General features: G+C 40.3%; 7 non-coding genes and 2 pseudogenes across 7 annotated transcripts; 7 read left to right on the forward strand and 2 right to left on the reverse strand.

Annotated features, from left to right (window-relative positions):
* Positions 1 to 1,887: 1,887 nt before the first annotated feature.
* On the forward strand, positions 1,888 to 2,066 carry LOC135036198 (U1 spliceosomal RNA; annotated as a pseudogene).
* A 2,083-nt stretch (positions 2,067 to 4,149) lies between these two features.
* On the reverse strand, positions 4,150 to 4,312 carry LOC135036126 (U1 spliceosomal RNA). The gene has a single exon (XR_010230960.1). It is a non-coding gene; the product is annotated as a U1 spliceosomal RNA (small nuclear RNA).
* Positions 4,313 to 19,554: 15,242 nt separating this feature from the next.
* On the reverse strand, positions 19,555 to 19,733 carry LOC135036199 (U1 spliceosomal RNA; annotated as a pseudogene).
* A 3,763-nt stretch (positions 19,734 to 23,496) lies between these two features.
* LOC135036051 (U1 spliceosomal RNA) lies at positions 23,497 to 23,660 on the forward strand. Its single transcript, XR_010230889.1, has one exon. It is a non-coding gene; the product is annotated as a U1 spliceosomal RNA (small nuclear RNA).
* A 152-nt stretch (positions 23,661 to 23,812) lies between these two features.
* On the forward strand, positions 23,813 to 23,975 carry LOC135036146 (U1 spliceosomal RNA). Its single transcript, XR_010230979.1, has one exon. It is a non-coding gene; the product is annotated as a U1 spliceosomal RNA (small nuclear RNA).
* A 671-nt stretch (positions 23,976 to 24,646) lies between these two features.
* On the forward strand, positions 24,647 to 24,810 carry LOC135036057 (U1 spliceosomal RNA). Its single transcript, XR_010230894.1, has one exon. It is a non-coding gene; the product is annotated as a U1 spliceosomal RNA (small nuclear RNA).
* Positions 24,811 to 24,962: 152 nt separating this feature from the next.
* LOC135036147 (U1 spliceosomal RNA) lies at positions 24,963 to 25,126 on the forward strand. The gene has a single exon (XR_010230980.1). It is a non-coding gene; the product is annotated as a U1 spliceosomal RNA (small nuclear RNA).
* A 664-nt stretch (positions 25,127 to 25,790) lies between these two features.
* Positions 25,791 to 25,954, forward strand: LOC135036106 (U1 spliceosomal RNA). Its single transcript, XR_010230941.1, has one exon. It is a non-coding gene; the product is annotated as a U1 spliceosomal RNA (small nuclear RNA).
* A 151-nt stretch (positions 25,955 to 26,105) lies between these two features.
* Positions 26,106 to 26,269, forward strand: LOC135036190 (U1 spliceosomal RNA). The gene has a single exon (XR_010231006.1). It is a non-coding gene; the product is annotated as a U1 spliceosomal RNA (small nuclear RNA).
* The last annotated feature ends 346 nt before the right edge of the window (positions 26,270 to 26,615 follow it).

A 26,615-nucleotide genomic window follows, 5' to 3' on the forward strand; every position in this document is an offset into this window, starting at 1 on the left:
GGCTATATGACCCAGGAAAAAAACACAATCATTTTATGTTTACCCAGTAGCGCTGTATTTCCATATATATATGCGCCTAATTATGTGCCCTCTCTTCTTTAAGACCCTCTTTCTACCGTGGTATAAGCAGGGGAGAGTCCATGGAGCTTCCCCTCAGCGGTGCTGTGGAGAAAATGGCGCTGGTGAGTGCTGAGGGAGAAGCCCCACCCCCTCAGCGACGGGCTTCTGTCCCGCTCAAATATAGTAAAAAAATGGCGGGGGCTCTTATATATATATACAGTGCCTAGCTGCATATATATTTATTTTGCCAAAGAGAGGTCTATATTGCTGCCTAGGGCGTCCCCCCTGCGCCCTTCACCCTTACACTGACTGCCGTGTGTGAGGTGTATGGGAGCAATGGAGCACAGCTTTACTGCTGTGCGTTACCTCAGTGAAGATCATGAAGTCTTCCGCCGCCTCTGAAGTCTTCTTTTCTTCTCATACTCACCCGGCTTCTATCTTCCGGCTCTGCGAGGGGGACGGCGGCGCGGCTCTGGGACGGACGGCGAGGGTGAGACCTGCGTACCGATCCCTCTGGAGCTAATGCTGTACAGTAGCCTAAGAAGCAGAGCCTATCAACTCACAGAAGTAGGTGTGCATCTCTCCCCTCCGCCCCTCGATGCAGGGAGTCTGTTGCCAGCAGGCTCCCTGAAAATAAAAAAATCTAACAAATATACTTTCTGTCAGGAAACTCAGGAGAGCTCCCTGAAAAGCACCCAGTCTCCTCTGGGCACAGTAGTAAACTGAGGTCTGGAGGAAGGGCATAGAGGGAGGAGCCAGTGCACACCCAGATCTAAAGTCTTTCTTAAAGTGCCCATGTCTCCTGCGGAGCCCGTCTATCCCCCATGGTCCTTACGGAGTCCCCAGCATCCTCTAGGACGTAAGAGAAAAATTATGCTGGCAGAAAAATCCAATTGAGTGATTAAACAGCTCCAGAGCTGCTCTGTAAGGCAAGTAAAAGGGTGTGGGCCCTGCAGCACTACCTGTAGTTTGCATTGTGCATTGGAAGCCTAGTTTGCTGTCTGTTTCCACTTCTTTTTTCTTGAGCCCCTCCCGTCTATACCCTTGTGCACTATCCTGACTTCTCCTCCCGTCTGCTTACTTTGTGCCTTCCAATGCACAATGCAAACTACAGGTAGTGCTGCAGGGCCCACACCCTTTTACTTGCCTTACAGAGCAGCTCTTGAGCTGTTACAGTGCCCAGCTGCTGCAAGAAATCAGCGTGAATGCTTCAGGGGCTGGGGCATGGCCAACATGAGCCCCACACCGAAGGAGGGTGGGGGTGTTTAATGCGAACTAGGGGTCTCGCACAATGCGAACTACAGGTAGTGCTGCAGGGCCCACACCCTTTTACTTGCATTACAGAGCAGCTCTGGAGCTGTTACAGTGCCCAGCTGCTGCAAGAAATCAGCTTGAATCCTTCAGGGGCTGGGGCATAGCCAACATGAGCCCCACACCGACGGAGGGTGGAGGTGTTTAATGCGAACTAGGGGTCATCCAAGTGCCGCAAAAGGCCGCCATGCCCTGCACGCCCCTTTTCTCTTTTCATATGCAGACGAGGGTTGAAGCCAACTTTGACCCACTGCTTGGATGACATCGCCATATGCAAATCCATCTGCTGCAGGCCTTCCCCCAGGAATGCTTGCACTAGTTGTTGCATTTGGTTTGTTGTTTGGGGGTGCTTCAGTATTAGGCAGCCTTCTGCCCTCCCATGTTCATCTGAAAATATGTGTTCTCCCTGCAGTTGTTGTCCCCAGATGAGAGTTCCCTTGTGCTGCCTCAGTTGAATCTCCTTTACTTGACAGAGATGTGCCTGAGCAGCGGCCCTCCCCAGCCCTATCCCAAATCATACTTATTTTGCATAGGAGATACCATGGTCATGAAGACTGTTCTCCCAGGGTGCGGTTCATTCATTGCATTCTGGGTATGCTGACCCCTGTGATTTCCCCAAATGTGGGAAACTCGACTGCATTATTTAATGCGAACTAGGGGTCATCCAAGCACCGCAAAAGGCCGCCATGCCCTGCATACCCCTTTTCTCTTTTCATAAGCAGACGAGGTTTGAAGCCAACCTTGACCCACTGCTTGGATGACATCACTTGCTGCCTTTCCAATGAAGCAAGTTTAATTTAATAATAGGTGAAAAACCATCCCTACAAAGGTGATAATCAGATACTTGGCTTTGTGGACACTTTTCAGAGCACAAATTTGTTAGCATAAAAATAAAGCCAGAAAATGAAGAGCTGTTTAATCACTCAATTGGATTTTTCTGCCAGCATATTTCTTTTTCTCTGCAACCCACTGCTAAATTGTGCTTTGTGGCTGTTTTTTTTATAAAATCACTTAATCAAATCTAACTCTGATTACATCAGAGAAGGCCAGGTACCCTACACCATAAGAGGTGGTTTGAAATTTTTACTTGTCTACTTAAAGATCACCAAAATCTGATAACAAGGTCAATTACGTCCCTAGGTGGGATTGAACCACCAACCTTTTGGTTAACAACTGAACACGCTAACTGTTTGTGCCTCAGAGACACTTTGCGAAAGTACATACTGACAAAGGCTAATAAGCATTCATCTAGAACGTTTCCTAGAAAAACTTTAAAAAGTCAATAATCTGGAGAGTTTTTGTAAGATGTTTCTTCCATCAACCAATGAAGAAACACATTGGTACTTTCCCATGATGAGTGAGTGCTTCAGGATCTCTTGCACTTACATGTGCAGCAGAGTACTGTAATGGAAGCATGCTGGGTCCATAACCCAGAGGTAGGCAGATTGAAACTATCCTCTGCTATATGCATTGTTTTTTGTTAATTAAAGTAATCCAAAACTGGGATTGATATTTTTGCTCTTTTATTTTTACTTAAAGTACAATAACTTTTACCATTTTAATTTGTTTTAATAGTATATTGACAGTATTGTTTTCTTTCAAAAATCCACTTAATTTTCTTTACCCTATTATTAAAATGGTAATTGACAAAAACAAACTACATTGTCACCAGAAGAGCAGTACAAAATATACAAGTGATATATTAAAATCATCTTTCCAGCTTTAATTTCAATGATGCCTTGGTGCAACAATTTTGTGAGAAACATCTTCACCCATAAAGAAAGATTTTCTTAATTCCTTACCTGTGTGCTGATTAGATATCACCTTGTTTTCACATTAAACAGACTTCCCCTTGAGGAAGCAGCAAGGATGCAGTGACGTTTATGTTTCCTGGTGTCAACCTGTATTATTTCAGTAGACATTGAAATGAGGATGCATCTTGCTGCCTTTCCAATGAAGCAAGTTTAATTCAGTAATAGGTGAAAAACCATTCCTACTAAAGGTGTTAATCAGAGACTTGGCTTTGTGGACACTTTTCAGAGAGCAAATTTGTTAGCATAAACATAAAATCAGAAAATGAAGAGCTGTTTAATCACTCAATTGGACTTTTCTGCCAGCATAATTTTTTTTCTCTGCAACCCACTGCTAAATTGTGCTTCCTAGCTGTTTTTTATAAAATCACTTAATCAAATCTAACTCTGATTACATCAGAGAAGGCCGGGTACCCTACACCATAAGAGGGGGTTTGAAATTTTGACTTGTCTACTTAAAGATCACCAAAATCTGATAACAAGGTCAATTACGTCCCTGGGTGGGATTGAATCACCAACCTTTAGGTTAATAGCCATACACACTAACTGATTGCGCCATAGCGACACTTTGCGAAAGTACATACTGACAAAGGCTAATAAGCATTCATCTAGAACGTTTCCTAGAAAAACTTTAAAAAGTCAATAATCTGGAGAATTTTTGTAAGAAACACATTGGTACTTTCCCATGATGAGTGAGTGCTTCAGGATCTCTTGCACTTACATGGGCTATTAACCAAAAGGTTCCCACCCAGTGATGTAATTGACCTTGTGATCAGATTTTGGTGATCTTTAAGTAGACAAGTCAAAATTTCAAACCCCCTCTTATGGTGTAGGGTACCTGGCCTTCTCTGACGTAATCAGAGTTAGATTTAATTAAGGTGCGCAAGGGCATAGAAGGGAGCGGTTTAAGAAAAGAGAAGTGGAAACAGACAGCAAACTAGGCTGGAGAGAGACCTGAGACAAAGAGATCTGAATTATACGAGAGCCGACCAGGGGAAACACAAATTATGCAGTCAAGTTTCCCACATTTGGGGAAATCGCAGGAGCAGCACACCCAGAGTGCAATGGGTGAGCCTTGCCCTGGGAGAAGCACCTTCATGATCATAGTATCTCACCTGGCAGGTAAGTAGGAGTTGGGCTAGTGCTGGGGAGGGTCGCTGCTCGGGTACGCCCCTGTCAAGTGAAGGAGATCCAACTGAGGCAGCACAAGGGAACTCTCGAAAGAAGAACAAGGCTAGAGGAAGATCTGAGACAAAGAAATCTGACTTTTACCAGAGCTGACCAGAGGAAAGCACAAACACAGTCCCCCACTACCACCAGGAAACATTAACGCCACTGCATCCTTGCTGCTTTCTCATGTGGTAGTCTATTTAATGTGAAAACAAGGTGATATCTAATTAGCACACAGAAAAGAAAATTAAGTGAATTTTTGAAAGAAAACAATACTGTCAATATACTATTAAAACAAATTAAAATGGTAAAAGTTATTGTACTTTAAGTAAAAATAAAAGAGCAAAAATGTCAATCCCAGTTTTGGATTACTTTAATTAACAAAAAAAATGCATATAGCAGAGGATAGTTTCAATCTGCCTACCTCTGGGTTATGGACCCAGCATGCTTCCATTACAGTACTCTGCTGCACATGTATGTGCAAGAGATCCTGAAGCACTCACTCATCATGGGAAAGTACCAATGTGTTTCTTCATTGGTTGATGGAAGAAACATCTTACAAAAACTCTCCACATTATTGACTTTTTAAAATGTTTCTAGGAAACGTTCTAGATGAATGCTTATTAGCCTTTTTCAGTATATGCTTTTGCAAAGTGTCGCTGTGGCGCAATCAGTTAGTGTGTAAGGCTATTAACCAAAAGGTTGGTGGTTCAATCCCACCCAGGGACGTAATTGACCTTGTTATCAGATTTTGGTGATCTTTATGTAGACAAGTCAAAATTTCAAACCCCCTCTTATGGTGTAGGGTACCTGGCCTTCTCTGATGTAATCAGAGTTAGATTTGATTCAGTGATTTTATAAAAACAGCTAGGAAGCACAATTTAGCAGTGGGTTGCAGAGAAAAAGAAATATGCTGGCAAAAAAATCCAATTGAGTGATTAAACAGCTCTTCATTTTCTGGCTTTATTTTTATGCTAACAAATTTGTTCTCTGAAAAGTGTCCACAAAGCCAAGTCTCTGATTAACACCTTTGTAGGGATGGTTTTTCACCTATTACTAAATTAAACTTGCTTCATTGGAAAGGCAGCAAGATGCATCCTCATTTCAATATCTACAGAAATAATACAGGTTGACACCAGGAAACATTAACGCCACTGCATCCTTGCTGCTTTCTCATGTGGAAGTCTGTTTAATGTGAAAACAAGGTGATATCTAATTAGCACACAGGTAAGGAATTAAGAAAATCTTTATTTAAGGGTGAAGATGTTTCTCACAAAATCGTTGCCCCAATGCATCATTGAAATTCAAGCTGGAACGATGATTTTAATATATCACTTGTACATTTTGTATTGCTCTTCTGGTGACAATGTAGTTTGTTTTTGTCAATTACCATTTTAATAATAGGGTAAAGAAAATTAATTGGATTTTTGAAAGAAAACAATACTGTCAATATACTATTAAAACAAATTAAAATGGTAAAAGTTATTGTACTTTAAGTAAAAATAAAAGCAAAAATATCAATCCCAGTTTTGGATTACTTTAATTAACAAAAAAAAATGCATATAGCAAAGGATAGTTTCAATCTGCCTACCTCTGGGTTATGGACCCAGCATGCTTCCATTACAGTACTCTGCTGCACATGTAAGTGCAAGAGGTCCTGAAGCACTCACTTATCATGGGAAAGTACCAATGTGTTTCTTCATTGGTTGATGGAAGAAACATCTTACAAAAACTCTCCACATTATTGACTTTTTAAAATGTTTCTAGGAAACGTTCTAGATATATGCTTATTAGCCTTTGTCAGTATGTACTTTTGCAAAGTGTCGCTGTGGCGCAATCAGTTAGTGTGTATGGTTATTAACCAAAAGGTTGGTGGTTCAATCCCACCCAGGGACGTAATTGACCTTGTTATCAGATTTTGGTGATCTTTAAGTAGACAAGTCAAAATTTCAAACCCCCTGTTATGGTGTAGGGTACCTGGCCTTCTCTGATGTAATCAGAGTTAGATTTGATTCAGTGATTTTATAAAAACAGCTAGGAAGCACAATTTAGCAGTGGGTTGCAGAGAAAAAGAAATATGCTGGCAAAAAAATCCAATTGAGTGATTAAACAGCTCTTCATTTTCTGGCTTTATTTTTATGCTAACAAATTTGTTCTCTGAAAAGTGTCCACAAAGCCAAGTCTCTGATTAACACCTTTGTAGGGATGGTTTTTCACCTATTACTAAATTAAACTTGCTTCATTGGAAAGGCAGCAAGATGCATCCTCATTTCAATGTCTACTGAAATAATACAGGTTGACACCAGGAAACATTAACGCCACTGCATCCTTGCTGCTTTCGCATGTGGAAGTCTGTTTAATGTGAAAACAAGGTGATATCTAATTAGCACACAGGTAAGGAATTAAGAAAATCTTTATTTAAGGGTGAAGGTGTTTCTCACAAAATCGTTGCCCCAATGCATCATTGAAATTCAAGCTGGAAAGATGATTTTAATATATCACTTGTACATTTTGTATTGCTCTTCTGGTGACAATGTCGTTTGTTTTTGTCAATTACCATTTTAATAATAGGGTAAAGAAAATTAAGTGGATTTTTGAAAGAAAACAATACTGTCAATATACTATTAAAACAAATTAAAATGGTAAAAGTTATTGTACTTTAAGTAAAAATAAAAGAGCAAAAATATCAATCCCAGTTTTGGATTACTTTAATTAACAAAAAAAAATGCATATAGCAGAGGATAGTTTCAATCTGCCTACCTCTGGGTTATGGGCCCAGCATTTTTCCATTGCAGTACTCTGCTGCACATGTAAGTGCAAGAGATCCTGAAGCACTCACTCATCATGGGAAAGTACCAATGTGTTTCTTCGTTGGTTGATGGAAGAAACATCTTACAAAAACTCTCCAGATTATTGACTTTTTAAAGTTTTTCTAGGAAACGTTCTAGATGAATGCTTATTAGCCTTTGTCAGTATGTACGTTTGTAAAGTGTCTCTGTGGCGCAATCTGTTAGTGTGTTTGGTTATTAATCAAAGGGTTGGTGGTTCAATCCCACCCAGGGATGTAATTGACCTTGTTATCAGATTTTGGTGATCTTTAAGTAGACAAGTCAAAATTTCAAACCCTCTTCTTATGGTGTAGGGTACCTGGCCTACTCTGATGTAATCAGAGTTAGATTTGAATAAGTGATTTTATAAAAAAAACAGCTAGGAAGCACAATTTAGCAGTGGGTTGCAGAGAAAAAGAAATATGCTGGCAGAAAAATCCAATTGAGTGATTAAACAGCTCTTCATTTTCTGGCTTTATTTTTATGCTAACGAATTTGTTCTCTGAAAAGTGTCCACAAAGCCAAGTATCTGATTAACATATTTGTAGGGATGGTTTTTCACCTATTACTAAATTAAACTTGCTTCATTGGAAAGGCAGCAAGATGCATCCTCATTTCAATATCTACTGAAATAATACAGGTTGACACCAGGAAACATTAACGCCACTGCATCATTGCTGCTTTCTCATGTGGAAGTCTGTTTAATGTGAAAACAAGGTGATATCTAATTAGCACACAGGTAAGGAATTAAGAAAATCTTTATTTAAGGGTGAAGATGTTTCTCACAAAATCGTTGCCCCAATGCATCATTGAAATTCAAGCTGGAAAGATGATTTTAATATATCACTTGTACATTTTGTATTGCTCTTCTGGTGACAATGTAGTTTGTTTTTGTCAATTACCATTTTAATAATCGGGTAAAGAAAATTAATTGGATTTTTGAAAGAAAACAATACTGTCAATATACTATTAAAACAAATTAAAATGGTAAAAGTTATTGTACTTTAAGTAAAAATAAAAGCTAAAATATCAATCCCAGTTTTGGATTACTTTAATGAACAAAAAAAAAATGCATATAGCAAAGGATAGTTTCAATCTGCCTACCTCTGAGTTATGGGCCCAGCATGCTTCCATTGCAGTACTCTGCTGCACATGTAAGTGCAAGAGATCCTGAAGCACTCACTCATCATGCGAAAGTACCAATGTGTTTCTTCATTGGTTGCTGGAAGAAACATCTTACAAAAACTCTCCAGATTATTGACTTTTTAAAGTTTTTCTAGGAAATGTTCTAGATGAATGCTTATTAGTCTTTGTCAGTATGTACTTTTCGCAAAGTGTCTCTGTGGCGCAATCGGTTAGTGTGTTCAGCTATTAATCAAAAGGTTGGTGGTTCAATCCCATCCAGGGACGTAATTGACCTTGTGATCAGATTTTGGTAATATTTAAGTAGACAAGTCAAAATTGCAAACCCCCTCTTATGGTGTAGGGTACCTGGCCTTCTCTGATGTAATCAGAGTTAGATTTCATTAAGTGATTTTATAAAAAAACAGCTAGGAAGCACAATTTAGCAGTGGGTTGCAGAGAAAAAGAAAAATGCTGGCAGAAAAATCCAATTGAGTGATTAAACAGCTCTTCATTTTCTGGCTTTATTTTTATGATAACAAATTTGTTCTCTGAAAAGTGTCCACAAAGCCAAGTATCTGATTAACATCTTTGTAGGGATGGTTTTTCACCTATTACTAAATTAAACTTGCTTCATTGGAAAGGCAGCAAGATGCATCCTCATTTCAATATCTACGGAAATAATACAGGTTGACACCAGGAAACATTAACGCCACTGCATCTTTGCTGTTTTCTCATGTGGAAGTCTGTTTAATGTGAAAACAAGGTGATATCTAATTAGCACACAGGTAAGGAATTAAGAACATCTTTATTTAAGGGTGAAGATGTTTCTCACAAAATCGTTGCCCCAATGCATCATTGAAATTCAAGCTGGAAAGATGATTTTAATATATCACTTGTACATTTTGTATTGCTCTTCTGGTGACAATGTAGTTTGTTTTTGTCAATTACCATTTTAATAATCGGGTAAAGAAAATTAATAGGATTTTTGAAAGAAAACAATACTGTCAATATACTATTAAAACAAATTAAAATGGTAAAAGTTATTGTACTTTAAGTAAAAATAAAAGAGCAAAAATATCAATCCCAGTTTTGGATTACTTTAATTAACAAAAAAAATGCATATAGCAGAGGATAGTTTCAATCTGCCTACCTCTGGGTTATGGACCCAGCATGCTTCCATTACAGTACTCTGCTGCACATGTAAGTGCAAGAGATCCTGAAGCACTCACTCATCATGGGAAAGTACCAATGTGTTTCTTCATTGGTTGATGGAAGAAACATCTTACAAAAACTCTCCACATTATTGACTTTTTAAAATGTTTCTAGGAATCGTTCTAGATGAATGCTTATTAGCCTTTGTCAGTATGTTCTTTTGCAAAGTGTCGCTGTGGCGCAATCAGTTAGTGTGTAAGGCTATTAACCAAAAGGTTGGTGATTCAATCCCACCAAGGGACTTAATTGACCTTGTTATCAGATTTTGGTGATCTTTAAGTAGACAAGTCAAAATTTCAAACCCCCTATTATGGTGTAGGGTACCTGGCCTTCTCTAATGTAATCAGAGTTAGATTTGATTCAGTGATTTTATAAAAACAGCTAGGAAGAACAATTTAGCAGTGGGTTGCAGAGAAAAAGAAATATGCTGGCAGAAAAATCCAATTGAGTGATTAAACAGCTCTTCATTTTCTGGCTTTATTTTTATACTAACAAATTTGTTCTCTGAAAAGTGTCCACAAAGCCAAGTCTCTGATTAACACCTTTGTAGGGATGGTTTTTCACCTATTACTAAATTAAACTTGCTTCATTGGAAAGGCAGCAAGATGCATCTTCATTTCAATGTCTACTGAAATAATACAGGTTGACACCAGGAAACATTAACGCCACTGCATCCTTGCTGCTTTCGCATGTGGAAGTCTGTTTAATATGAAAACAAGGTGATATCTAATTAGCACACAGGTAAGGAATTAAGAAAATCTTTATTTAAGGGTGAAGATGTTTCTCACAAAATCGTTGCCCCAATGCATCATTGAAATTCAAGCTGGAAAGATGATTTTAATATATCACTTGTACATTTTGTATTGCTCTTCTGGTGACAATGTAGTTTGTTTTTGTCAATTACCATTTTAATAATCGGGTAAAGAAAATTAAGTGGATTTTTTAAAGAAAACAATACTGTCAATATACTATTAAAACAAATTAAAATGGTAAAAGTTATTGTACTTTAAGTAAAAATAAAAGAGCAAAAATATCAATCCCAGTTTTGGATTACTTTAATTAACAAAAAAAAATGCATATAGCAGAGGATAGTTTCAATCTGCCTACCTCTGGGTTATGGACCCAGCATGCTTCCATTACAGTACTCTGCTGCACATGTAAGTGCAAGAGGTCCTGAAGCACTCACTTATCATGGGAAAGTACCAATGTGTTTCTTCATTGGTTGATGGAAGAAACATCTTACAAAAACTCTCCACATTATTGACTTTTTAAAATGTTTCTAGGAATCGTTCTAGATGAATGCTTATTAGCCTTTGTCAGTATGTACTTTTGCAAAGTGTAGCTGTGGCGCAATCAGTTAGTGTGTAAGGCTATTAACCAAAAGGTTGGTTATTCAATCCCACCCAGGGACTTAATTGACCTTGTTATCAGATTTTGGTGATCTTTAAGTAGACAAGTCAAAATTTCAAACCCCCTGTTATGGTGTAGGGTACCTGGCCTTCTCTGATGTAATCAGAGTTAGATTTGATTCAGTGATTTTATAAACACAGCTAGGAAGCACAATTTGGCAGTGGGTTGCAGAGAAAAAGAAATATGCTGGCAGAAAAATCCAATTGAGTGATTAAACAGCTCTTCATTTTCTGGCTTTATTTTTATGCTAACTAATTTGTTCTCTGAAAAGTGTCCACAAAGCCAAGTATCTGATTAACATATTTGTAGGGATGGTTTTTCACCTATTACTAAATTAAACTTGCTTCATTGGAAAGGCAGCAAGATGCATCCTCATTTCAATATCTACTGAAATAATACAGGTTGACACCAGGAAACATTAACGCCACTGCATCCTTGCTGCTTTCTCATGTGGAAGTCTGTTTAATGTGAAAACAAGGTGATATCTAATTAGCACACAGGTAAGGAATTAAGAAAATCTTTATTTAAGGGTGAAGATGTTTCTCACAAAATCGTTGCCCCAATGCATCATTGAAATTCAAGCTGGAAAGATGATTTTAATATATCACTTGTACATTTTGTATTGCTCTTATGGTGACAATGTAGTTTGTTTTTGTCAATTACCATTTTAATAATAGGGTAAAGAAAATTAAGTGGATTTTTGAAAGAAAACAATACTGTCAATATACTATTAAAACAAATTAAAATGGTAAAAGTTATTGTACTTTAAGTAAAAATAAAAGCTAAAATATCAATCCCAGTTTTGGATTACTTTAATGAACAAAAAAAAAATTCATATAGCAAAGGATAGTTTCAATCTGCCTACCTCAGGGTTATGGGCCCAGCATGCTTCCATTGCAGTACTCTGCTGCACATGTAAGTGCAAGAGATCCTGAAGCACTCACTCATCATGCGAAAGTACCAATGTGTTTCTTCATTGGTTGCTGGAAGAAACATCTTACAAAAACTCTCCAGATTATTGACTTTTTAAAGTTTTTCTAGGAAACGTTCTAGATGAATGCTTATTAGTCTTTGTCAGTATGTGCTTTTTGCAAAGTGTCTCTGTGGCGCAATCGGTTAGTGTGTTCAGCTATTTATCAAAAGGTTGGTGGTTCAATCCCACCCAGGGACGTAATTGACCTTGTGATCAGATTTTGGTGATATTTAAGTAGACAAGTCAAAATTGCAAACCCCCTCTTATGGTATAGGGTACCTGGCCTTCTCTGATGTAATCAGAGTTAGATTTGATTAAGTGATTTTATAAAAAAACAGCTAGGAAGCACAATTTAGCAGTGGGTTGCAGAGAAAAAGAAAAATGCTGGCAGAAAAATCCAATTGAGTGATTAAACAGCTCTTCATTTTCTGGCTTTATTTTTATGATTACAAATTTGTTCTCTGAAAAGTGTCCACAAAGCCAAGTATCTGATTAACATCTTTGTAGGGATGGTTTTTCACCTATTACTAAATTAAACTTGCTTCATTGGAAAGGCAGCAAGATGCATCCTCATTTCAATATCTACGGAAATAATACAGGTTGACACCAGGAAACATTAACGCCACTGCATATTTGCTGTTTTCGCATGTGAAAGTCTGTTTAATGTGAAAACAAGGTGATATCTAATTAGCACACAGGTAAGGAATTAAGAAAATCTTTATTTAAGGATGAAGGTGTTTCTCACAAAATCGTTGCCCCAATGCATCATTGAAATTCAAGCTGGAAAGATGATTTTAATATATCACTTGTACATTTTGTATTGCTCTTCTGGTGACAATGTAGTTTGTTTTTGTCAATTACCATTTTAATAATAGGGTAAAGAAAATTAAGTGGATTTTTGAAAGAAAACAATACTGTCAATATACTATTAAAACAAATTAAAATGGTAAAAGTTATTGTACTTTAAGTAAAAATAAAAGAGCAAAAATATCAATCCCAGTTTTGGATTACTTTAATTAACAAAAAAAAATGCATATAGCAGAGGATAGTTTCAATCTGCCTACCTCTGGGTTATGGGCCCAGCATTTTTCCATTGCAGTACTCTGCTGCACATGTAAGTGCAAGAGCTCCTGAAGCACTCACTCATCATGGGAAAGTACCAATGTGTTTCTTCGTTGGTTGATGGAAGAAACATCTTACAAAAACTCTCCAGATTATTGACTTTTTAAAGTTTTTCTAGGAAACGTTCTAGATGAATGCTTATTAGCCTTTGTCAGTATGTACGTTTGTAAAGTGTCTCTGTGGCGCAATCTGTTAGTGTGTTTGGTTATTAATCAAAGGGTTGGTGGTTCAATCCCACACAGGGATGTAATTGACCTTGTTATCAGATTTTGGTGATCTTTAAGTAGACAAGTCAAAATTTCAAACCCCCTTCTTATGGTGTAGGGTACCTGGCCTACTCTGATGTAATCAGAGTTAGATTTGAATAAGTGATTTTATAAAAAAAACAGCTAGGAAGCACAATTTAGCAGTGGGTTGCAGAGAAAAAGAAATATGCTGGCAGAAAAATCCAATTGAGTGATTAAACAGCTCTTCATTTTCTGGCTTTATTTTTATGCTAACGAATTTGTTCTCTGAAAAGTGTCCACAAAGCCAAGTATCTGATTAACATATTTGTAGGGATGGTTTTTCACCTATTACTAAATTAAACTTGCTTCATTGGAAAGGCAGCAAGATGCATCCTCATTTCAATATCTACTGAAATAATACAGGTTGACACCAGGAAACATTAACGCCACTGCATCCTTGCTGCTTTCTCATGTGGAAGTCTGTTTAATGTGAAAACAAGGTGATATCTAATTAGCACACAGGTAAGGAATTAAGAAAATCTTTATTTAAGGGTGAAGATGTTTCTCACAAAATCGTTGCCCCAATGCATCATTGAAATTCAAGCTGGAAAGATGATTTTAATATATCCCTTGTACATTTTGCATTGCTCTTCTGGTGACAATGTAGTTTGTTTTTGTCAATTACCATTTTAATAATCGGGTAAAGAAAATTAATTGGATTTTTGAAAGAAAACAATACTGTCAATATACTATTAAAACAAATTAAAATGGTAAAAGTTATTGTACTTTAAGTAAAAATAAAAGCTAAAATATCAATCCCAGTTTTGGATTACTTTAATGAACAAAAAAAAAATGCATATAGCAAAGGATAGTTTCAATCTGCCTACCTCTGGGTTATGGGCCCAGCATGCTTCCATTGCAGTACTCTGCTGCACATGTAAGTGCAAGAGATCCTGAAGCACTCACTCATCATGCGAAAGTACCAATGTGTTTCTTCATTGGTTGCTGGAAGAAACATCTTACAAAAACTCTCCAGATTATTGACTTTTTAAAGTTTTTCTAGGAAACGTTCTAGATGAATGCTTATTAGCCTTTGTCAGTATGTTCTTTTGAAACGTGTCTCTGTGGCGCAATCGGTTAGTGTGTTCAGCTATTAATCAAAAGGTTGGTGGTTCAATCCCATCCAGGGACGTAATTGACCTTGTGATCAGATTTTGGTAATATTTAAGTAGACAAGTCAAAATTGCAAACCCCCTCTTATGGTGTAGGGTACCTGGCCTTCTCTGATGTAATCAGAGTTAGATTTGATTAAGTGATTTTATAAAAAAACAGCTAGGAAGCACAATTTAGCAGTGGGTTGCAGAGAAAAAGAAAAATGCTGGCAGAAAAATCCAATTGAGTGATTAAACAGCTCTTCATTTTCTGGCTTTATTTTTATGATAACAAATTTGTTCTCTGAAAAGTGTCCACAAAGCCAAGTATCTGATTAACATCTTTGTAGGGATGGTTTTTCACCTATTACTAAATTAAACTTGCTTCATTGGAAAGGCAGCAAGATGCATCCTCATTTCAATATCTACGGAAATAATACAGGTTGACACCATGAAACATTAACGCCACTGCATCTTTGCTGTTTTCTCATGTGGAAGTCTGTTTAATGTGAAAACAAGGTGATATCTAATTAGCACACAGGTAAGGAATTAAGAACATCTTTATTTAAGGGTGAAGATGTTTCTCACAAAATCGTTGCCCCAATGCATCATTGAAATTCAAGCTGGAAAGATGATTTTAATATATCACTTGTACATTTTGTATTGCTCTTCTGGTGACAATGTAGTTTGTTTTTGTCAATTACCATTTTAATAATCGGGTAAAGAAAATTAATAGGATTTTTGAAAGAAAACAATACTGTCAATATACTATTAAAACAAATTAAAATGGTAAAAGTTATTGTACTTTAAGTAAAAATAAAAGAGCAAAAATATCAATCCCAGTTTTGGATTACTTTAATTAACAAAAAAAATGCATATAGCAGAGGATAGTTTCAATCTGCCTACCTCTGGGTTATGGACCCAGCATGCTTCCATTACAGTACTCTGCTGCACATGTAAGTGCAAGAGATCCTGAAGCACTCACTCATCATGGGAAAGTACCAATGTGTTTCTTCATTGGTTGATGGAAGAAACATCTTACAAAAACTCTCCACATTATTGACTTTTTAAAATGTTTCTAGGAATCGTTCTAGATGAATGCTTATTAGCCTTTGTCAGTATGTTCTTTTGAAAAGTGTCGCTGTGGCGCAATCAGTTAGTGTGTAAGGCTATTAACCAAAAGGTTGGTGGTTCAATCCCACCAAGGGACTTAATTGACCTTGTTATCAGATTTTGGTGATCTTTAAGTAGACAAGTCAAAATTTCAAACCCCCTGTTATGGTGTAGGGTACCTGGCCTTCTCTAATATAATCAGAGTTAGATTTGATTCAGTGATTTTATAAAAACAGCTAGGAAGAACAATTTAGCAGTGGGTTGCAGAGAAAAAGAAATATGCTGGCAGAAAAATCCAATTGAGTGATTAAACAGCTCTTCATTTTCTGGCTTTATTTTTATACTAACAAATTTGTTCTCTGAAAAGTGTCCACAAAGCCAAGTCTCTGATTAACACCTTTGTAGGGATGGTTTTTCACCTATTACTAAATTAAACTTGCTTCATTGGAAAGGCAGCAAGATGCATCTTCATTTCAATGTCTACTGAAATAATACAGGTTGACACCAGGAAACATTAACGCCACTGCATCCTTGCTGCTTTCGCATGTGGAAGTCTGTTTAATGTGAAAACAAGGTGATATCTAATTAGCACACAGGTAAGGAATTAAGAAAATCTTTATTTAAGGGTGAAGATGTTTCTCACAAAATCGTTGCCCCAACGCATCATTGAAATTCAAGCTGGAAAGATGATTTTAATATATCACTTGTACATTTTGTATTGCTCTTCTGGTGACAATGTAGTTTGTTTTTGTCAATTACCATTTTAATAATCGGGTAAAGAAAATTAAGTGGATTTTTGAAAGAAAACAATACTGTCAATATACTATTAAAACAAATTAAAATGGTAAAAGTTATTGTACTTTAAGTAAAAATAAAAGAGCAAAAATATCAATCCCAGTTTTGGATTACTTTAATTAACAAAAAAAATGCATATAGCAGAGGATAGTTTCAATCTGCCTACCTCTGGGTTATGGACCCAGCATGCTTCCATTACAGTACTCTGCTGCACATGTAAGTGCAAGAGGTCCTGAAGCACTCACTTATCATGGGAAAGTACCAATGTGTTTCTTCATTGGTTGATGGAAGAAACATCTTACAAAAACTCTCCACATTATTGACTTTTTAAAATGTTTCTAGGAATCGTTCTAGATGAATGCTTATTAGCCTTTGTCAGTATGTACTTTTGCAAAGTGTAGCTGTGGCGCAATCAGTTAGTGTGTAAGGCTATTAACCAAAAGGTTGGTTGTTCAATCCCACCCAGGGACTTAATTGACCTTGTTATCAGATTTTGGTGATCTTTAAGTAGACAAGTCAAAATTTCAAACCCCCTGTTATGGTGTAGGGTACCTGGCCTTCTCTGATGTAATCAGAGTTAGATTTGATTCAGTGATTTTATAAAAACAGCTAGGAAGCTCAATTTGGCAGTGGGTTGCAGAGAAAAAGAAATATGCTGGCAGAAAAATCCAATTGAGTGATTAAACAGCTCTTCATTTTCTGGCTTTATTTTTATGCTAACTAATTTGTTCTCTGAAAAGTGTCCACAAAGCCAAGTATCTGATTAACATATTTGTAGGGATGGTTTTTCACCTATTACTAAATTAAACTTGCTTCATTGGAAAGGCAGCAAGATGCATCCTCATTTCAATATCTACTGAAATAATACAGGTTGACACCAGGAAACATTAACGCCACTGCATCCTTGCTGCTTTCTCATGTGGAAGTCTGTTTAATGTGAAAACAAGGTGATATCTAATTAGCACACAGGTAAGGAATTAAGAAAATCTTTATTTAAGGGTGAAGATGTTTCTCACAAAATCGTTGCCCCAATGCATCATTGAAATTCAAGCTGGAAAGATGATTTTAATATATCACTTGTACATTTTGTATTGCTCTTATGGTGACAATGTAGTTTGTTTTTGTCAATTACCATTTTAATAATAGGGTAAAGAAAATTAAGTGGATTTTTGAAAGAAAACAATACTGTCAATATACTATTAAAACAAATTAAAATGGTAAAAGTTATTGTACTTTAAGTAAAAATAAAAGCTAAAATATCAATCCCAGTTTTGGATTACTTTAATGAACAAAAAAAAAAAAATCATATAGCAAAGGATAGTTTCAATCTGCCTACCTCTGGGTTATGGGCCCAGCATGCTTCCATTGCAGTACTCTGCTGCACATGTAAGTGCAAGAGATCCTGAAGCACTCACTCATCATGCGAAAGTACCAATGTGTTTCTTCATTGGTTGCTGGAAGAAACATCTTACAAAAACTCTCCAGATTATTGACTTTTTAAAGTTTTTCTAGGAAACGTTCTAGATGAATGCTTATTAGTCTTTGTCAGTATGTGCTTTTTGCAAAGTGTCTCTGTGGCGCAATCGGTTAGTGTGTTCAGCTATTTATCAAAAGGTTGGTGGTTCAATCCCACCCAGGGACGTAATTGACCTTGTGATCAGATTTTGGTGATATTTAAGTAGACAAGTCAAAATTGCAAACCCCCTCTTATGGTATAGGGTACCTGGCCTTCTCTGATGTAATCAGAGTTAGATTTGATTAAGTGATTTTATAAAAAAACAGCTAGGAAGCACAATTTAGCAGTGGGTTGCAGAGAAAAAGAAAAATGCTGGCAGAAAAATCCAATTGAGTGATTAAACAGCTCTTCATTTTCTGGCTTTATTTTTATGATTACAAATTTGTTCTCTGAAAAGTGTCCACAAAGCCAAGTATCTGATTAACATCTTTGTAGGGATGGTTTTTCACCTATTACTAAATTAAACTTGTTTCATTGGAAAGGCAGCAAGATGCATCCTCATTTCAATATCTACGGAAATAATACAGGTTGACACCAGGAAACATTAACGCCACTGCATATTTGCTGTTTTCTCATGTGGAAGTCTGTTTAATGTGAAAACAAGGTGATATCTAATTAGCACACAGGTAAGGAATTAAGAAAATCTTTATTTAAGGGTGAAGATGTTTCTCACAAAATCGTTGCCCCAATGCATCATTGAAATTCAAGCTGGAAAGATGATTTTAATATATCACTTGTACATTTTGTATTGCTCTTCTGGTGACAATGTAGTTTGTTTTTGTCAATTACCATTTTAATAATCGGGTAAAGAAAATTAATTGGATTTTTGAAAGAAAACAATACTGTCAATATACTATTAAAACAAATTAAAATGGTAAAAGTTATTGTACTTTAAGTAAAAATAAAAGAGCAAAAATATCAATCCCAGTTTTGGATTACTTTAATTAACAAAAAAAAATGCATATAGCAGAGGATAGTTTCAATCTGCCTACCTCTGGGTTATGGACCCAGCATGCTTCCATTACAGTACTCTGCTGCACATGTAAGTGCAAAAGATCCTGAAGCACTCACTCATCATGGGAAAGTACCAATGTGTTTCTTCATTGGTTGATGGAAGAAACATCTTACAAAAACTCTCCACATTATTGACTTTTTAAAATGTTTCTAGGAATCGTTCTAGATGAATGCTTATTAGCCTTTGTCAGTATGTACTTTTGCCAAGTGTCGCTGTGGCGCAATCAGTTAGTGTGTAAGGCTATTAACCAAAAGGTTGGTGGTTCAATCCCACCCAGGGACTTAATTGACCTTGTTATCAGATTTTGGTGATCTTTAAGTAGACAAGTCAAAATTTCAAACCCCCTGTTATGGTGTAGGGTACCTGGCCTTCTCTGATGTAATCAGAGTTAGATTTGATTCAGTGATTTTATAAAAACAGCTAGGAAGCACAATTTAGCAGTGGGTTGCAGAGAAAAAGAAATATGCTGGCAGAAAAATCCAATTGAGTGATTAAACAGCTCTTCATTTTCTGGCTTTATTTTTATGCTAACAAATTTGTGCTCTGAAAAGTGTCCACAAAGCCAAGTATCTGATTAACACCTTTGTAGGGATGGTTTTTCACCTATTATTAAATTAAACTTGCTTCATTGGAAAGGCAGCAAGTGATGTCATCCAAGCAGTGGGTCAAAGTTGGCTTCAAACCTCGTCTGCTTATGAAAAGAGAAAAGGGGTATGCAGGGCATGGCGGCCTTTTGCGGTGCTTGGATGACCCCTAGTTCGCATTAAATAATGCAGTCGAGTTTCCCACATTTGGGGAAATCACAGGGGTGAGCATACCCAGAATGCAATGAATGAACCGCACCCTGGGAGAACAGTCTTCATGACCATGGTATCTCCTATGCAAAATAAGTATGATTTGGGATAGGGCTGGGGAGGGCCGCTGCTCAGGCACATCTCTGTCAAGTAAAGGAGATTCAACTGAGGCAGCACAAGGGAACTCTCATCTGGGGACAACAACTGCAGGGAGAACACATATTTTCAGATGAACATGGGAGGGCAGAAGGCTGCCTAATACTGAAGCACCCCCAAACAACAAACCAAATGCAACAACTAGTGCAAGCATTCCTGGGGGAAGGCCTGCAGCAGATGGATTTGCATATGGCGATGTCATCCAAGCAGTGGGTCAAAGTTGGCTTCAACCCTCGTCTGCATATGAAAAGAGAAAAGGGGCGTGCAGGGCATGGCGGCCTTTTGCGGCACTTGGATGACCCCTAGTTCGCATTAAACACCTCCACCCTCCGTCGGTGTGGGGCTCATGTTGGCTATGCCCCAGCCCCTGAAGGATTCAAGCTGATTTCTTGCAGCAGCTGGGCACTGTAACAGCTCCAGAGCTGCTCTGTAAGGCAAGTAAAAGGGTGTGGGCCCTGCAGCACTACCTGTAGTTCGCATTGTGCGAGACCCCTAGTTCGCATTAAACACCCCCACCCTCCTTCGGTGTGGGGCTCATGTTGGCCATGCCCCAGCCCCTGAAGCATTCACGCTGATTTCTTGCAGCAGCTGGGCACTGTAACAGCTCAAGAGCTGCTCTATAAGGCAAGTAAAAGGGTGTGGACCCTGCAGCACTACCTGTAGTTTGCATTGTGCATTGGAAGGCACAAAGTAAGCAGACGGGAGGAGAAGTCAGGATAGTGCACAAGGGTATAGACGGGAGGGGCTCAAGAAAAAAGAAGTGGAAACAGACAGCAAACTAGGCTTCCAATGCACAATGCAAACTACAGGTAGTGCTGCAGGGCCCACACCCTTTTACTTGCCTTACAGAGCAGCTCTGGAGCTGTTTAATCACTCAATTGGATTTTTCTGCCAGCATAATTTTTCTCTTACGTCCTAGAGGATGCTGGGGACTCCGTAAGGATAGACGGGCTCCGCAGGAGACATGGGCACTTTAAGAAAGACTTTAGATCTGGGTGTGCACTGGCTCCTCCCTCTATGCCCCTCCTCCAGACCTCAGTTTACTACTGTGCCCAGAGGAGACTGGGTGCTTTTCAGGGAGCTCTCCTGAGTTTCCTGACAGAAAGTATATTTGTTAGATTTTTTTATTTTCAGGGAGCCTGCTGGCAACAGACTCCCTGCATCGAGGGGCGGAGGGGAGAGATGCACACCTACTTCTGTGAGTTGATAGGCTCTGCTTCTTAGGCTACTGTACAGCATTAGCTCCAGAGGGATCGGTACGCAGGTCTCACCCTCGCCGTCCGTCCCAGAGCCGCGCCGCCGTCCCCCTCGCAGAGCCGGAAGATAGAAGCCGGGTGAGTATGAGAAGAAAAGAAGACTTCAGAGGCGGCGGAAGACTTCATGATCTTCACTGAGGTAACGCACAGCAGTAAAGCTGTGCTCCATTGCTCCAATACACCTCACACACGGCAGTCAGTGTAAGGGTGAAGGGCGCAGGGGGGACGCCCTGGGCAGCAATATAGACCTCTCTTTGGCAAAATAAATATATATGCAGCTAGGCACTGTATATATATATAAGAGCCCCCGCCATTTTTTTACTATATTTGAGCGGGACAGAAGCCCGTCGCTGAGGGGGTGGGGCTTCTCCCTCAGCACTCACCAGCGCCATTTTCTCCACAGCACCGCTGAGGGGAAGCTCCACGGACTCTCCCCTGCTTATACCACGGTAGAAAGAGGGTCTTAAAGAAGAGGGGGGCACATAATTAGGCGCATATATATATGGAAATACAGCGCTACTGGGTAAACATAAAATTATTGTGTTTTTTTCCTGGGTCATATAGCGCTGGGGTGTGTGCTGGCATACTCTCTCTCTCTCTGTCTCTCCAAAGGGCCTTGTTGGGGAACTGTCCTCAGATAAGAGGATTCCCTGAGTGTATGGTGTGTCGGTACACGTGTGTCGACATGTCTGAGGTAGAAGGCTCTCCTAGAGAGGAGCAGGAGCAAATTAATGTGGTGTCTCCATCGACAACGCCGACACCTGACTGGATGGATATGTGGAATGTTTTAAGTGCTAATGTAAACTTATTACACAAGAGATTAGACAAAGCTGAAGCTAGGGAACAGTCAGGGAGTCAACCCATGCCTGTTCCTATGTCGCAGGGACCTTCGGGGTCTCAAAAGCGCCCACTATCCCAAATAGTTGACACAGATACCGACACAGATTCTGACTCCAGTGTCGACTACGATGATGCAAAGTTACAGCCAAAATTGGCTAAATGTATTCGATATATGATTATTGCAATAAAAGATGTTTTGCACATCACAGAGTCCCCTGTCCCTGACACGAGGGTACACATGTATAAGGGAAAGAAACCTGAGATAACCTTTCCCCCCTCACATGAGTTGAACGAATTATGTGAAAAAGCTTGGGAATCTCCAGACAAAAAGCTGCAGATTCCCAAAAGGATTCTTATGGCGTATCCTTTCCCGCCAATGGACAGGATACGGTGGGAATCCTCCCCTAGGGTGGATAAAGCATTGACACGCTTATCCAAAAAGGTAGCGCTGCCATCCCAGGATACGGCTACCATCAGGGACCCTGCTGACCGCAAGCAGGAGGTTACCCTAAAGTCCATTTACACACATTCTGGTACCTTACTCAGACCGGCAATTGCGTCGGCCGGGGTTGTAGCGCGGTGGCAGCATGGACAGATACCTTATCAGCAGAGATTGAGACCCTAGATAAGGATGCTATGTTATTGACCATAGGGCATATAAAAGATGCTGTCCTATATATGAGAGATGCTCAAAGTGACATTAGTCTACTAGGTTCTAGAATAAACGCTATGTCGATTTCTGCTAGACGAGTCCTATGGACCCGGCAATGGACAGGTGATGCCGACTCAAAAAGGCATATGGAGGTTTTACCTTACAGGGGTGAGGAATTGTTTGGGAAAGGTCTCTCGGACCTAGTCTCCACAGCTACAGCTGGTAAATCAAATTTTTTGCCTTATATTCCCTCACAGCCTAAGAAAGCACCACATTATCAAATGCAGTCCTTTCGATGACAGAGAAACAAGAAAGTACGAGGTGCGTCCTTTCTTGCCAGAGGTAAGGGCAGAGGGAAGAAGCTGCACAACACAGCTAGTTCCCAGGAACAGAAGTCCTCCCCGGCCTCTACAAAATCCACCGCATGACGCTGGGGCTCCGCTAAAGGAGTCCGCCCAGTTGAGGGCACGTCTTCGAGTTTTCAGCCACATCTGGGTTCATTCGCAGGTGGATCCCTAGGCAATAGAAATTGTTTCTCAGGGTTACAAGCTGAAATTCGAAGAGGTGCCTCCTCGCCGGTTTTTCAAATCGGCCCTACCATCTTCTCCCCAGGAAAGGGAGATAGTGTTAAATGCAATTCACAAATTGTATCTTCAACATATGCAGATGAGGGTTCCAGCCAACTTTGGCCCACTGCTTGGATGACATCACCGTATGTAAATCCGTCTTCTGCAGACCTTCTCCCAGGAATGCTTGTACTAGTTGTTGCATTTGGTTTGTTGTTTGGGCGTGCTTCAGTATTAGGCAGCCTTCTGCCCTCCCATGTTCATCTGAAAATATGTGTTCTCCCGGCAGTTGTTGTCCCCAGATGAGAGTTCCCTTGTGCTGCCTCAGTTGAATCTCCTTTACTTGACAGAGATGTGCCTGAGCAGCGGCCCTCCCCAGCCCTATCTCAAATCATACTTATTTTGCATAGGAGATACCATGGTCATAAAGATTGTTCTCCCAGGGTGAGGTTCATTCATTGCATTCTGGGTATGCTGACCCCTGTGATTTCCCCAAATGTGGGAAACTCAACTGCATTATTTGTGGTAGTGGGGCACTGTGTTTGTGTTTTCCTCTTGTCAGCTCTGGTAAAAGTCAGATTTCTTTGTCTCAGATCTTCCTCTAGCCTTGTTCTTCTTTCGAGAGTTCCATTGTGCTGCCTCAGTTTGATCTCCTTCACTTGACAGGGGGGTACCCGAGCAGCGACCCTCCCCAGCTCTAGCCCAACTCCTACATACCTGCCAGGTGAGATACTATGATCATGAAGGTGCTTCTCCCAGGGCAAGGCTCACCCATTGCACTCTGGGTGTGCTGCTCCTGCGATTTCCCCAAATGTGGGAAACTTGACTGCATAATTTGTGTTTCCCCTGGTCGGCTCTCGTATAATTCAGATCTCTTTGTCTCAGGTCTCTCTCCAGCCTAGTTTGCTGTCTGTTTCCACTTCTGTTTTCTTGAGCCGCTCCCTTCTATGCCCTTGCGCACTATCCTGACTTCTCCCGTCTGCTTACTTTGTGCCTTCCAACGCACAATGCGAACTACAGGTAGTGCTGCAGGGCCCACACCCTTTTACTTGCCGTACAGAGCAGCTCTGGAGCTGTTACAGTGCCCAGCTGCTGCAAGAAATCAGCTTGAATGCTTCAGGGGCTGGGGCATAGCCAACATGAGCCCCACACCGAAGGAGGGTGGAGGTATTTAATGCGAACTAGGGGTCATCCAAGCACCGCAAAAGGCCGCCATGCCCTGCATAACCCTTTTCTCTTTTCATATGCAGATGAGGGTTCCAGCCAACTTTGGCCCACTGCTTGGATGACATCACCGTATGCAAATCCGTCTTCTGCAGACCTTCTCCCAGGAATGCTTTTACTAGTTGTTACATTTGGTTTGTTGTTTGGGGGTGCTTCAGTATTAGGCAGCCTTCTGCCCTCCCATGTTCATCTGAAAATATGTGTTCTCCCTGCAGTTGTTGTCCCCAGATGAGAGTTCCCTTGTGCTGCCTCAGTTGAATCTCCTTTACTTGACAGAGATGTGCCTGAGCAGCGGCCCTCCCCAGCCCTATCCCAAATCATACTTATTTTGCATAGGAGTTTCCATGGTCATGAAGATTGTTCTCCCAGGGTGAGGTTCATTCATTGCATTCTGGGTATGCTGACCCCTGTGATTTCCCCAAATGTGGGAAACTCGACTGCATTAATTGTGGTAGTGGGGGACTGTGTTTGTGCTTTCCTCTGGTCAGCTCTGGTAAAAGACAGATTTCTTTGTCTCAGATCTTCCTCTAGCCTTGTTCTTTTTTCGAGAGTTTCCTTGTGCTGCCTCAGTTGGATCTCCTTCACTTGACAGGGGGGTGCCCGAGCAGCGACCCTCCCCATCTCTAGCCCAACTCCTACTTACCTGCCAGGTGAGATACTATGATCATGAAGGTGCTTCTCCCAGGGCAAGGCTCACCCATTGCACTCTGGGTGTGCTGCTCCTACGATTTCCCCAAATGTGGGACACTTGACTGCATAATTTGTGTTTCCTCTAGTCGGCTACTCGTATAATTCAGATCTCTTTGTCTCAGGTCTCTCTCCAGCCCAGTTTGCTGTCTGTTTCCACTTCTCTTTTCTTGAGCCGCTGCCTTCTATGCCCTTGTGCACTCTCCTGACTTCTCCTGTCTGCTTACTTTGTGCCTTCCAACGCACAATGCAAACTACAGGTAGTGCTGCAGGGCCCACACCCTTTTACTTGCCTTTCAGAGCAGCTCTGGAGCTGTTACAGTGCCCAGCTGCTGCAAGAAATCAGCTTGAATGCTTCAGGGGCTGGGGCATAGCCAACATGAGCCCCACACCGACGGAGGGTGGAGGTGTTTAATGCGAACTAAGGGTCATCCAAGCGCCGCAAAAGGCCGCCATGCCCTGCATACCCCTTTTCTCTTTTCATATGCAGATGAGGGTTCCAGCCAACTTTGGCCCACTGCTTGGATGACATCACCGTATGCAAATCCGTCTTCTGCAGACCTTCCCCCAGGAATGCTTGTACTAGTTGTTGCATTTGGTTTGTTGTTTGGGGTGCATTAGGCAGCCTTCTGCTCTCCCATGTTCATCTGAAAATATGTGTTCTCCCTGCAGTTGTTGTCCCCAGATGAGAGTTCCCTTGTGCTGCCTCAGTTGAATCTCCTTTACTTGACAGAGATGTGCCTGAGCAGCGGCCCTCCCCAGCCCTATCCCAAATCATACTTATTTTGCATAGGAGATACCATGGTCATGAAGATTGTTCTCCCAGGGTGAGGTTCATTCATTGCATTCTGGGTATGCTGACCCCTGTGATTTCCCCAAATGTGGGAAACTCGACTGCATTATTTGTGGTAGTGGGGGACTGTGTTTGTGCTTTCCTCTGGTCAGCTCTGGTAAAAGTCAGATTTCTTTGTCTCAGATCTTCCTCTAGCCTTGTTTTTTTTCGAGAGTTTCCTTGTGCTGCCTCAGTTGGATCTCCTTCACTTGACAGGGGGGTATCCGAGCAGCGACCCTCCCCAGCTCAAGCCCAACTCCTACTTACCTGCCAAGTGAGATACTATGATCAGGAAGGTGCTTCTACCAGGGCAAGGCTCACCCATTGCACTCTGGGTGTGCTGCTCCTACGATTTCCCCAAATGTGGGACACTTGACTGCATAATTTGTGTTTCCTCTGGTCGGCTACTCGTATAATTCAGATCTCTTTGTCTCAGGTCTCTCTCCAGCCTAGTTTGCTGTCTGTTTCCACTTCTCTTTTCTTGAGCCCCTGCCTTCTATGCCCTTGTGCACTTTCCTGACTTCTCCTGTCTGCTTACTTTGTGCCTTCCAACGCACAATGCAAACTACAGGTAGTGCTGCAGGGCCAACACCCTTTTACTTGCCTTACAGAGCAGCTCTGGAGCTGTTACAGTGCCCAGCTGCTGCAAGAAATCAGCTTGAATGCTTCAGGGGCTGGGGCATAGCCAACATGAGCAGCAAGATGCAGCACTGGACTATTAGTAATGTACTGTTGTATGCTGAGCACCACAATGCAGCACAAGACAATG

This window comes from Pseudophryne corroboree, unplaced genomic scaffold (genome assembly GCF_028390025.1).
Source record: "Pseudophryne corroboree isolate aPseCor3 unplaced genomic scaffold, aPseCor3.hap2 scaffold_630, whole genome shotgun sequence".
Classification (NCBI taxonomy): domain Eukaryota; kingdom Metazoa; phylum Chordata; class Amphibia; order Anura; family Myobatrachidae; genus Pseudophryne; species Pseudophryne corroboree.